Genomic DNA, 12975 nt, shown 5'->3' on the forward strand with positions numbered 1-12975 from the left:
GGATAGGTGAGGGGAGGTTGAGTTGGATATCCATGGAACTGGGGGGAGGTTTGGAGGAAGGAGCAGATGATCTCTGGGGATTTGCAGGTCTGTGGTTAAAATTACAATGTTGGGAATGTTCTTTTGGCAAATATGTCGGGTGAGGGTAATTGGTGTAAGGCCTTGAGTGTGGAAGGATATATGGGAGAAGGCATACCTGGGACATGCTTCTATGGAATATGTAAGTGTTCATATTATCATAGTGTGCTTTCTCAATGGGTAGAGACACACACAATAAATAAGAAAATCTTTAACTCCCATCCTGGGGAGTCTTGGTATGTCCTCAATTAGAGGGACAAGAGTTCCTCAAGAACATAGGCAGTGCCTAATAAAAGAAAACACACCAATATCTCAAGCTCTCAATATTATTGCAAATAACTATGAATCTTATTCTTCAAAAGTTGAAACTTAATAGGCTCCAAGGGGAGGGGAGGAAATAATAGAATAGATGGAATGTAGGGCCTTTGTAGGGCGTTAGAAGTGTTCATCATGATCTTGCAATAATGGTTATAGGCCACTTTGAATTTTGTCAAAACCTCTAAAAGTGTATGATCCAAAATGTAAACCATAATGTAAACCATTGACTGCGGTTAGTAGCAATGCTTCAATATTTGAACATCAATTGTAATAAATGTACTAACCTCATGCAAAAATGTTATTAATAATGGAGAGGAGAAAAGGTGGAGGGTGTTGGGTATATGGGAATCATCTGCATACTTTATGTGACTTTTCTGTATCCTAAAGCTTCTTTGAAAATAAAATGAAAAAAATATGACACTGGGGGACTATATGGAAGAAAATATCACTCTACATACAAGACAACAGATATTACAGTGATGAGACTCAGTTTCTAAGAAAATTTTTTATTATTTCAAATTATTTTAATTTTTGTATTTTATTGGTTATTATTAAAATTATTTCATTTTCTTATTAATTGTATTAAGCTATTTTGTTGGCTTCAGTTTTGGATAGGTTTTGGATCACACACAGAGGGGTCAGAGCAATTGTGGGAGGATCATTGTTGTGCAGTGTCAGTGATGTAAGGATGCAGGGGAAGGGGTTCATCTGGGGCATGCCTCTAAGACATGAATATGTTCAAGTGTCCATGGGACACTGTCTCAGTAGGTGGAGATCCACACAGTAACCAAAAGAATATTGAATTCACATCCTATGGCATTCTCCTATACTCTCTGATGGGACACCAGGAATTCCCTGAGTGTAAAGGCAATGTCTAGTGAAGGAAGACAAACAATTATGCCAGACCCTTGATATTAATGATTGTACTCATGAATCTTTTCTTGTGAAATTGAAACTTAGCTTAGTATTTTATATTGCCTAAGAGTCACCTCTTGAAAGTCTCCTTGTTACTCAAATGTGGCCTGTCTCTAATTTAAACTCAACAGAAAAATGCACTACCTTACTCCCTGTCCCACCTTACTTCCCCCCCGCCCCCCCTCCCAGTCTGGGACATGACTCTCAGAGATGAGCCTCCCTGTCACCAAGGGATTATTACCAGGTGCCAACTAGCAATGCATCCAAAAAAAGACTTGACCAAAAGGGAGAAATGGCAAATACAAATGACATGTTATGACTAAGAGATTTCATAGTGAGTCCTGAGGTGCTTATGCACCTCTCAGCAGGATCTCATTGACTGCCGCAGTAAACAGTGCCTCAAACAGCAGGACTCCTGAGGGTTCTAGAGACATCCAGACACTGTATGCAGGACACACAAATTCAGAAATTTAGTACCCTGTCAGTGGACCTAAACCAGGAATTTATCCTCCCCACTGTAACAGACTTAGACTCATTTATAGTTTCCCTACACATGGTTCTTTTGCCCCTTTTATTTGAACCTAAATTAGCACTATACTTTTTAAATATATGTCCCAGAGACTTACATCTTGGGGCTATTCATGCATCAACTAAGTCCTGAATCTCAGCAGAGTTGTGATACCTACTCTCCAGTTCATTGGACTCACCCAGGATAACTAATATGGACGTGATAATGGATAATACCCACCCCAAGGAACAGAGAGTGACAGTAACTGCAAGCAAGATAGTTCTATACCTCTGTCCCATTGGATCTACTTCCCCTGTAAATTAGAAACAGAGTGGGCATTGCCATCACAAAATCCTCAAGATTGGCAAATGAACAATGAACTAAAGTAGACTTATTAATCTATTATAGACTTATTATTATTCTAGCAATGGATGAACTCTTATCATTGATATAAAGGCAGTGGCCACCAGAGGTTCTGAGGGGAGGGAGAGGGAAGACTAGGTGTAACATGGGGGCATTTTTGGGACACTGGAGTTGTCTTGCTTGACATTTAAATGATGTATACAGCCCATTATATATTTTGTCATAATCTACAGAATTGTGTGGGATTGAGTATAAAGTATAATGTAAACTATAGTCCACAGTTAGTGGCTTTAATACGTGCTCATCAATTTTAACAGTTGTACCACACTAAGGAAGGTTGTTCTTAATGTGGGAAAGTTTGGGAGGGGGAGGAACTGGGGTATAAGGGAATCCCCTCTATTTTTTATGTAACACTTATGTAAGCTAAAGCTTCTTTGATTATAAAAATACAAAATTTAAAAAATAATAATAAAGAGACATAGACTGGCAGAATGGATAATAATATGATCCATCTATACGCTGTCTATAAGAAACTACTGTTGACCAAAGGGCACAACTAGATTGCAAGTGAAAGCTTGGAAAATGATTTTTCACACAAACAGTAACCAAAAAAGGGCTGTGTTAATTACACTAATATTGAACAAAATAGACTTTAAATGCAAATATGTTGTAAGAGACAAAGAAGGACACTATATATTCATAAAAGGGGCAATCCACCAAAACGAAAGAGCAATCATAAATAGTTATGCACCTAACCACGGAGCCCCAAAATATATGAGGCACACTCTGGCAAAACTAAACGGAGAGGCAACCTGTGCCAGGCTCTTTTTCACTACCGTCGCCAGAGCGGTTGGGGATTGGTGGAGCAACACGGCCGCGGGGAGTTGCGCTAGCCGGCGCAGAGCTATTTTGTCTCTTCCTTTCCTATGGAGCGGATCCGGCTTCTGAGGAGGCCCTGGCTCCCTCCCAATACCGGGCCATCAGCGGCATCCCTGGCTAGTCCGTGGTCCTGTAGAGAGGGAAAGCAACTCAGCGGTCTTGCCAAGGTTTGACGGTAGTGGTGGATGCTTAGATGCAGAGATGCAATGTCCAAATTGCTCTCTGGTTTATCATCTGTAGGAGACTGGATTTCTGGTTATATAGTCCCCCCGTCTCTTTTGACTTTTGAAACACCCATAACACTGGCAATCATCCATGAAACGTTTAATTACATTGATTAATAGCATTTGAAGCTCCCTCAGGGAAAAAAAAACAATGACATCAGCAGTGGTTGACAGTGGAGGTTCTATTTTGGAGCTTTCCAGCAATGGAGTAGAAAATCAAGAGAAAAATAGAAAGGTTTCTGAGTATCTGGTAGTGATTGTGGAGCCAGATCCAAGTGCCAGATTAGAACAGGGCTCTGCAGCCCAGGTTGTGGTTTTTGATGATGAGATTTATATGATGCAAAATGTGGCAGAAGGACAGAAGTTGAGACCAAAAGTGTGGAAACTGGAAAGTAGGAGATTGGCATAAAAAACTGGGGATATGAAAAGAAGGCCCTATTTGAGGATTACCTAAAGGTGAAACAGATTGATTCAGAAGGAAATAATACAGTGGAAGCATGAACTCGTAGCAGTCACGTACACTGTACAGATAAGACAATTGGAGCTGCTGAAGCCCTGCTTCATATGGAATTTCCTACCTGCTGATGGATTCAGGAAGTCCTGAATTTTCCATGCTGCTATGAGACCAGATGTCATTACAGAAATTGTAGGTGGCCGTGTTAACTGAAGAGTCTGACCCAATGGACATCTCTTCTATTCCTACATAGCCAGATAGCCATGAGCCAATGAAAAAGAAAAAAAAAAAAGGCCATAAACCAAAGACCTGGCAATCACCAATTTCCAACGGGTTTCCTTAGTTAGGTATCACAAAGAAATCCAGAGAAGGAAAAGGAAACACAAATTATTTGTGGAAGTTTCTTTTAGATCTACTTCAAGATAACAATACTCATCCCCATTATATTAAGTGGACTCAGGGAAGAAAAGGCATTTTTTTAAGCTCAGGAATTGAAAGGTTGTCAACTTTGGGGAAAACATAAGAACAAACCAGACATGGGATGAGCTCTAAGATAGTACTACCAAAGGAGAATTCTTGCAAAGGTTGAAAGACAGAGGATTGTATATCAGTTCAAGAATATGCCCAAAAACATAGTGGTCATTGACGATGACAAAAGTGAAAACTGTACTGAAGATTTAGTAGCAGCTACTGATGAAAAATCATTAGAACGAGTGTGATTATCTACAAAAAAACTCCTGAAAACAGCAACCTCAGTTCACGGTGGAAAAAACTCACCTATAAATGGTTCCAAAGTAGAAAAGTGTGTTGCTAGAGTTGTGAATATCCCTTCTCCTTGTCACAATGCTTCATCCAGGTCTCCTATACCATGCTTCAGGATCAGCAACAGCAGTTAAAGGACAGTTCATGTGGCAATGCAAGTACCAGTTGTAATGACACCATTGGGTCAGAAAATTTCAACTGTAACAGTTCAGTCAGTGTACCATTAATAACCAGCAGTAGTCCAACAAGAGCAACCTCACCAAAGGTTGTCATTCAGACAGTCCCTACTGTGATGCCAGTCCCTACTGAAAATGGAGACAAAATCACCATGCAGCCTGCCAAAATTACCATCCCAGCTACAACTTGCACAGTGTCAACTGCAGACTAAGTCAACTGTGACTTGATCAGGAAGCATTGATGTTGTTGGAACCCCACTTGCTGTGAGAGCACTTACCCCTGTTTCAGTAGCCCATGGTACATGTGTAATGAGACTATCGATGACTGCTCAGCAGGCATCTGGCCAGACTTCTCCTAGAGTTATCAGTGCTGTCATAAAAGGGCCAGAGGTTAAATTAGAAGGAGTGGCAAACAAAACAAAACAAAACCAGGAACATGCTGTGAAAACTTCACAGCTGTTACAAGAAGAAAACGCAGCAGATAAGAATAAGACAGTGACCCACGGAGTAGTTGTCACTGCACCTTCAGCTATTGTCCATCCTGTAACTATTAAAAGAGAAGGATTAGTGATGTGTGAGAAATAAAATAACAGCTCTACCCTGGACTTTAGACTAATGATTGGTTAAACAGTACTAACAAATATGTGCAAAGGAAGTCATCAAGATCAGTCAAAAAAAGACTTTCAAATATTTTTAATGCATATAAGAAAACAATCAAATGTATTGGAAATGAATTATCCATTCTATGTTTCAGAGGGAATTGAATTACATATTGAGATGCTGACAGAAAACTGCCTCTTACTGTAAGAAACACTTGAACACATCAATAAGAAAAAGGATCGAAAGCCTCACGACAATATAAAGTTTCACTAAGACTTGGAACACTAAAATTCTCAAAAGGTTATGAAGTTTTCAGTTGGGAGGAGTTGGAATGGATGATTTCATTGTTACATATAGCAATTTTTGATGCATTTTATATGCATAACAGCAATTATTACTGTGTTTGGACAGTACTCACCTAACTGGTGCTATGTGAAGATTCTGCTAATATAGGTATTTAAGAAGGTGAATTGAAGAATGGATCGAAAATCTTCAGAAAGAGAATAGCAAAAAAGATCTAGTGCATTTTTTGTTTGTTTTTGTAATATCATATAGCTTAATAGATTTAAAACAAAGGCCTTAGACTAATTTTCCTTTTTCTTTCTTGAAATAAGCTAATGGTTTGTTGTATAAAGCTTTTTTATTAAAAGAAAAATTTTAAAAATCTTGTGCCTAGCACGGTATTATTATGGAATTATAAGTAACATTTTATTTGGTAGCTTAAGTCTGTCAGTTTCTTAATTGTGGGCCAATAAACATTTAGCTTTGGCCTTTTGCTGTAATGTGCCTGTGTCACTCACTTAGCCCTGGCATCTGTGCAGAACAAGTTTCGGTTCTACTGTCACTTGGAAGTGCAGGCTCAGCATTAATTTTTGTCAGGTAGCTCTAAAACCTGGAGGTTTTTTTTTTCTTTTTTTTTTAGTTGACATTAAAGAAGCAAAGTACTAGTGTTAATATTTGAACTATAATAATTTGTACATTCAATATTTGATGTATATTCTATTTTGTTGTACTCTTGTTTCAAAGTGTATTCAAGTAGGTTTTCTGAAATACAGAAATGAAATTTAAAAAAAAAAATTTAAAGGGAGAAATAGACACCTCTACAATATAGTGGGGAACTTCAATACATCACTCAGCAATAGACAGAACATCTAGACAGAGGATCAACAAAGAAATACAGACCTTGAAAAATACATTAAAGGATCTAGACCTAACAAAGTTCTTATACAGAACTTGGCATACCAAAACAGAGGACACACATTCATCTTGAGTACTCATAGATCATTCTCCAGAATAGACCACTTATTAGGTCATAGAACAAGTCTCAATTAATTCAGAAGACTGAAATTATACAAAGTACTTTCTTTGACCACTACAGATGAAGCTGGAAATTAATAATAAGCAGAGAACTGGAAAATTCACAAATATATGGAAGTGAAACAACACACTCTTAGACAATCTATGGGTCAAGGAGGAAATTTCAAAATATATCAAATATCTCAAAGCGAATGAAAATGGGAATACAACATATCAAAGCTTATGGGATGTAGTTCAGGCTGTGCTGAGAGGGTAATTTATAGCACTAAATGCCTACTTAAAAAAATAAGAAAGAGCTAAACTCAAAGACCAAAATGCACATCTGGAGGAAAAAGAATAGCAAACTGATGCCAAAACAAGCAGTGGGAAAGAAATGAAAAAGATGAGTGTAAAATTAAATGAAGTTGAGAAAAAAAATACAGTAGAGAATTCACAAAACCAAAACTTTTTAAAGAAGATTAATAAAATTGACAAATTCTTAGCTAGACTAACAAACAAAAATAAAGAGAATATGGAAAGAAATAAAATCAGAAGCAAGAGAGAGGATATCACCAGACCCCACAGGAATATAGAATGGTGCAGCCTCTGTGATGGACATTTCAGTGGTTCCTCTGGAAGCTAAATATAGAATTTCCATATAATCTGGCAATCCCACTCTTAGATATATACCCAGAAGCCAGGACACCAACAGATATATGCACATCAATGTTCATAGTTGGCACTATTCATAATTGCCAAAAGATGGAAGCAACTCAGGTTTCTATCAACAGATGAATGGATAAATAAAATGTGCATACATATACGATGAAATATTATTCAGCTGTAAGAAATAATGGAGTATTGACACATGCAACAACATGGATGAACCTCAAGGACCTTATATTGAATGAAACAAGCCAGACACAAAAGGACAAATTTTGGATGATCATACTGATGTGATCTAAGGAGAGTGAGCAAATTCATAGAAGTAGAATCTAGAAGATAGGTTATTGGTAGATAGAAGCAGAGTAGAAATTGGTGAGCCAATGCTTAATTTGTGCAGAATTTACAATTAAGTTGATTGCAATAGTTTGGAAATGGACAGAAGTGATGGTGGCATCATGGTATAAATGTAACAAGCAATGCTGAAATATGAATGTGAACATACTTGAAAGGGGAAGTTTTGGGCCTTCCATGATGCTAGAAGGAAACCCAGAGGATAATATGGGTGAATATATAACTCAGTCATCTATGTGGTAACCAAGGATTGTTGTTAAGAATACAAGTATGAGAATGTTCTTTAAGGATCTGTAACAAAGTTACTTCAGTATTACAGTGTGTTGATAGTGGGTTGATATTTACCACAGGGCTGCCAATGCCAAGTACCAGAAATGGGGTAGCTTTTATAATGGGAAATTTATTTAGGGTATATGATCTTACAGTTTGAATGCAGTGAAATATCCAGTTCAGGGCACCATCAGAGATGTTTTCTCACCAGTCAGCTACCAAGTGGTAAAGCAAGATGGTACCCATCTCTGCCTAGGTCTCAGCCTACCCTTCTGGGCTCACTGTCTCTCAGAGACCAGCTCCTGGAGTTCAGCTATGAGCAACCAGGCATAGGGCTTGTCTCTTTCTGGCCTTTACTGTCAGTCTCAGCTGGTCTGCTTTCTTCCTGAGTTCAGCTATAATCTATCGGGCATATGGCAGCACTCGTCTCCTGATCTTGAGCTGGTCTGTGGACCCAGAAGGGCTCTTTCCATGCCTCTGTACTTTGTTGATTCCAGACTCTGGGATCTCTCTCAGCCCTTGGGGCTTCTCTGGTTTCCTCAAGTCCTCTCTATTACATGGCAGGACTTCCAGGAATGAGCCTCCCTAGCACCAAGGGATTATTACCAACAGTTAACCAGTGGTGCATTTGGAAAGAGACCTTGACCAAAAGGGGGAAACATTAAATACAAAAGATTTTTTATGGTTAAGAGATTTCAAAGTGAGTCAGAAGGTCATTCTTGAAGTTATACTTATGCAGATCTCAAGAAGTTTTCACTGACTGCCACAGGAAAGAAATCCTCAAAATTTAGTACTCCTGAGGTCACTCTCACAAATTTTCCTTATCTGGAATCACAATTTCATACCTTCCACTCTTCTTCATAGTTCTTGATTAGTATGCCTCTTGTTCTACCATTTCAATGGGACTTCCTGGCCTTTGATCCCTCCTCTCCTCTATCCATCTGTTGCCTACTGACTTTCCTTATCTCCCTTCATAGAATCTTTGCCCCACAAGGCAGTGTCTCCTTTGCAAGTAACTTTCACTCCCTTTTCATCATTACAACTCAGTTACACTGGGATTTCAAATCCTTTCAAGTCAGTCATCACTTCTTCCTGGCATAGAGCTTTCCCCATGCTCACTTGGCTTAAACGCCAAACCTCATGACCACTTTACCCCCAAAATTCTCCTAAATTTATTCCTTACATCTTCTGGTGGCAGTACTAATACCATCTATTCAGGTAAGCCTTCCATGTGTATTAATTGTATAACTTAACTCTCTTCCTATACTTAAATGATTCATCAAGACTATGATAATTCATTTCTCTGATTAGTTATCTTTGCTCCTTTAAGCTTCTTGAGTGTGGGAAAAACATTTGACTTAACTGTCATTATAAACATCTGCTTTATAAATATTATTGTTATTAATATATCATTGCCAATGCAGACATGAACATTCTTCTCAGTACCCCCATATCTCAATCATCAAACAATTTTTCATTTTCTATACAAAACTGAATGACTTTTCTTATAAATCTTGAGTTTTAAAGCTAGTAATATAAACTGGTGTCCTTCTGGGTCACTATATTCAATCCATCTGTTTTGTATTGGTTATTTCTTGCAGATGACAGGAAATGCAATTCAAACTGGCTTAAACAACAACACCAAAAAATTTTTATTGCCTCATGGAACTGAAATGTCCAGCTGTAAGTTTTCAGGTACAGATTTATCCAGGGCCTCAAATGCTGTCATCGGGACTTATTTTTGCTACATATGTTGGCTATACATACACTATTCTGTCTTTGTTCTTATCCCCCAGCCTTCCAGTCTCAAGGCTGACAGGGAAGTGTCTGTGACACTCTTTTAGTGGCCACAGGAAGCATCACATTGTATCTCATAGCTTGGCGTGGTTGCTCATCACTTAGCCACCACACTGTGTAAGAGAATACTGTCCTCCCTTTGGTCAGCCTTAAGTACCCTACCTGCTTGCCTATCCTACTCTGATGTTAGGGGTAGAATCCCATGTGAAGGATCTGGACAAAGACTTTATCAAAAGCAAGCTACAGAATTATTTTATATGGCTACCAGATTTAGAATTTCTGGCAAACACATGCACACACAAATACACATATATATGTAAAAACATTCACTGTAAATCAGTTAAATATGAGAATATTTATACCATCTATTTCCCTACTCATCATTTTAGCCACATAAATAGGAAAGAAAAGGCAAACAATGAAACTCAGCAAAATCTATTTCTCCAATTGAAGAACATTTAATAGTCCTTATAAGATATGTTATTTTTTCCCTAAAGACTTGAAGATAAAACCAAACCATGGACTTATGAATAATTGATCTTATCTTCTACTTTTGTATAGATATGTTCAAACTCACTGGACATGTTTAGTTTTACTGCTTAATCAAAATGTCTTTCATATCCCAGTAGTCTCATTGTTCAAATTTGCCAAGTAAAGAAAGAATTAATCTTATTAGTTGCTGGCACTATGTAAGATAAAGTCTATCTCCATTAAAGAACATAGTTATACAGCCTACAAGAGAATGGGGAAGAGCAGAGAGTGTTGAAGTAGCGGCACTGTGTGCACTAAAAGTAAGATGACAGAAATTCAAAATCCAAAAGATAATCCCTTATACTAATTGGGAAAATATAGTAACTAGAAGAAGAATGAAAATCTTTGGTTGGTGAAGGATTCATAGAACTATGGGGAGGGGGTTAGGGTCTCAACCTGAGTCAGGCCTTACTAACATGGTCAAATCAAAGCCCTAATCTTAGCAGGTAATATCAAGGGCCCCACAACTGAATCCAATAATAAAAGGGTATTACACCCAGAATAGATTGATTTACAAATATAATATTTCTCCTTTGGGGATTCATAAATAATCTCAAACTGCCACACTCTGAATAACAAAAAGACATTACAGTATTCAAAAAAACCTTATATCCTATCTGTAGCAATGCTAAATACAAAATCACATCACAATCAGTTCTAGAAATACAGTTTGTCTTGGGGCAAAGTCCCTTCAGGCTGTAGACCTGTGAAACTTACAAAAAAAGTTATCTGCTTCCAATATACAAGGGCATGGACATAGGATAAATGTTTGCATTACCACAAGGAGAATTTGGGAAGGAAGTATGTGTCACAGGTCCCCAAGAGTTCCTAAAACCTCACAGCATACTTCACTTTTTTTGACAAACTCCTTTGAGGTGCAAAATGCTTTAAGTTTGAGGAGGTCCCATTTATTATTTATTCTTTTGCTGCTTGTGCTTTGGGTGTGAAGTTCATGAAGCCATTTCCTATTACAAGGTCCTGTAGATTCTTCCCTACATTTTTTCCCAAAGTCTTTATGGTCTTGGCTCTTATATTTAGGTCTTTGATCCATCTTGAGTTGATTTTTGTATAAGCTGTGAGATAGTAACTTTCTTTCATTCTTTTACATATGGATATCTAGTTCTCCAAACACCATTTGTTGAAGAGGCCATTCCCTCCCAGTTGAGTGCGCTTGGTGACCTTGTCAAATATCAGATGACATACATGAGGATCTATATCAGAACTCTCAATTCAGTTCCATTGGTCAGTGTGTCTATCCTTCTGCCAATACCATGCTCTTTTCACTACTATAGCTTGATAGTATGTTTTGAAGTCAGGTAGTGTGATTCCTCCAATTTCATTTTCCTTTTTCAATATGTCTTTGTCTATTTGGGGCCTCTTTCCTTTTCAAATAAATTTCATTAGATTTCAATGTATGAAATTCATTATTAAGATGATGGTTTCTTCTTCTCCTTGGGGATTCATGGGCCCCACCCTTTCCACAGGCTTGCTCAATGGCCATTTTCTTGGTTCTACCCTCATTAAACATCTGGGTGGTGACTGATCTCCAGACCTCACTCTTCTACAATATTGCGGTGATGGCCACACCTTACATCTCTGGGTTATAAGTCTCAAACCCCTTAGTACAGTGATATGGTGGCAACATTCTTCCTAATCTGTTGCATACAAGCCCAGCCTCTTCAGAACAGTCAGGTGGCAACATGGCCTTCCCTAACCTATGAGAAACAGGTCCAACCCCTCAGAGCAATGGGTGGTGACTCACTCTCCTCACCCCTTGAGGAATGTGCTCCTCCCTCTCCATAACTGGGGTGAAAAAACTAACCCTGAACAATGGGCTGGACATCCACCTTCTTCCAAAGCCAGGGCAAACTCACCCTCTCCATACACGTGGATGGGATCCCTTCTTGGCCCAAGAAGATATCTTAATTCCAGACTTAGTCTCCACGGTTTTCTTCCTAAAGCTGTTTTCCCTTCCATTTCTCTGCTCCATGTCCCTTTAAGTCCAGACTGACAGTGGTTTTTCTCATACAGATCTTACAGAAAGCTTATTGGTTTAGATGCAGGAAGAAAGGGTCCAAGCCATCAGACAGTAAGACTTTCCACAAGTCTTTCCTGAATAGCTGCATTTTCAATCCTAGCTTAAAAGTTCCAAGTTTAATTAATTCCTCAAATGGAGCACTATCATTTGGGGGCTTGATTTCCAGAGACTTGGAATTTCTAGAATCAGTATCTGGTTTCTTTGTGCCCAACATTTCACTGATCAGTTTGTCTCTTTCCTCTCATATTTCACTATGAGATGCAATGAGAAGCCAGGATGCATGTTCCAACTTTACTTTAGAAAGCTCTTCAGCTAAATGTCCAGGGTCGACATTTTCAAATTCTGCTTTCCATATAACATTAGGAGTCAATCTTGTAAGTTCTCTACAACTTTAAAATACAGATTGCCTTTCCTCCACTTTCCAATAATAGTTTCATTATTTACTTCTAAGACTTCATCAAAAGTCTCTTTAGCATCCATATTCCTATCAACAGTCTCTTCAAAGCAATCTAGGCCTTTTCTATCAAGCATTTCACTATTCCTCCAAAAAATGCCCCTTGCCCATTTTAAAAACCATTCCAGAATTTTTGGTAATTTCATCAGACTGTACCTCCACTCTTCTGGTGCCAAATTCTGTATTAGTCTGACAAAAGGGTGCTGATGCAAAGTACCAGAAATCTGTTGGATTTTATAAAAGGTATTTATTTGGGGTAAAAGCTTACAGTTACAAGGTCCTAAAGAGTCTAACT

At 38.3% G+C, this 12975-nt stretch overlaps 1 pseudogene; it reads left to right on the forward strand.

Annotated features, from left to right (window-relative positions):
* Positions 1–3436: 3436 nt before the first annotated feature.
* On the forward strand, positions 3437–5262 carry LOC101433095 (ETS-related transcription factor Elf-2-like; annotated as a pseudogene).
* Positions 5263–12975: the final 7713 nt, after the last annotated feature.

Source organism: Dasypus novemcinctus, chromosome 12 (assembly GCF_030445035.2).
Source record: "Dasypus novemcinctus isolate mDasNov1 chromosome 12, mDasNov1.1.hap2, whole genome shotgun sequence".
In the NCBI taxonomy this organism is placed as follows: Eukaryota; Metazoa; Chordata; class Mammalia; order Cingulata; family Dasypodidae; genus Dasypus; species Dasypus novemcinctus.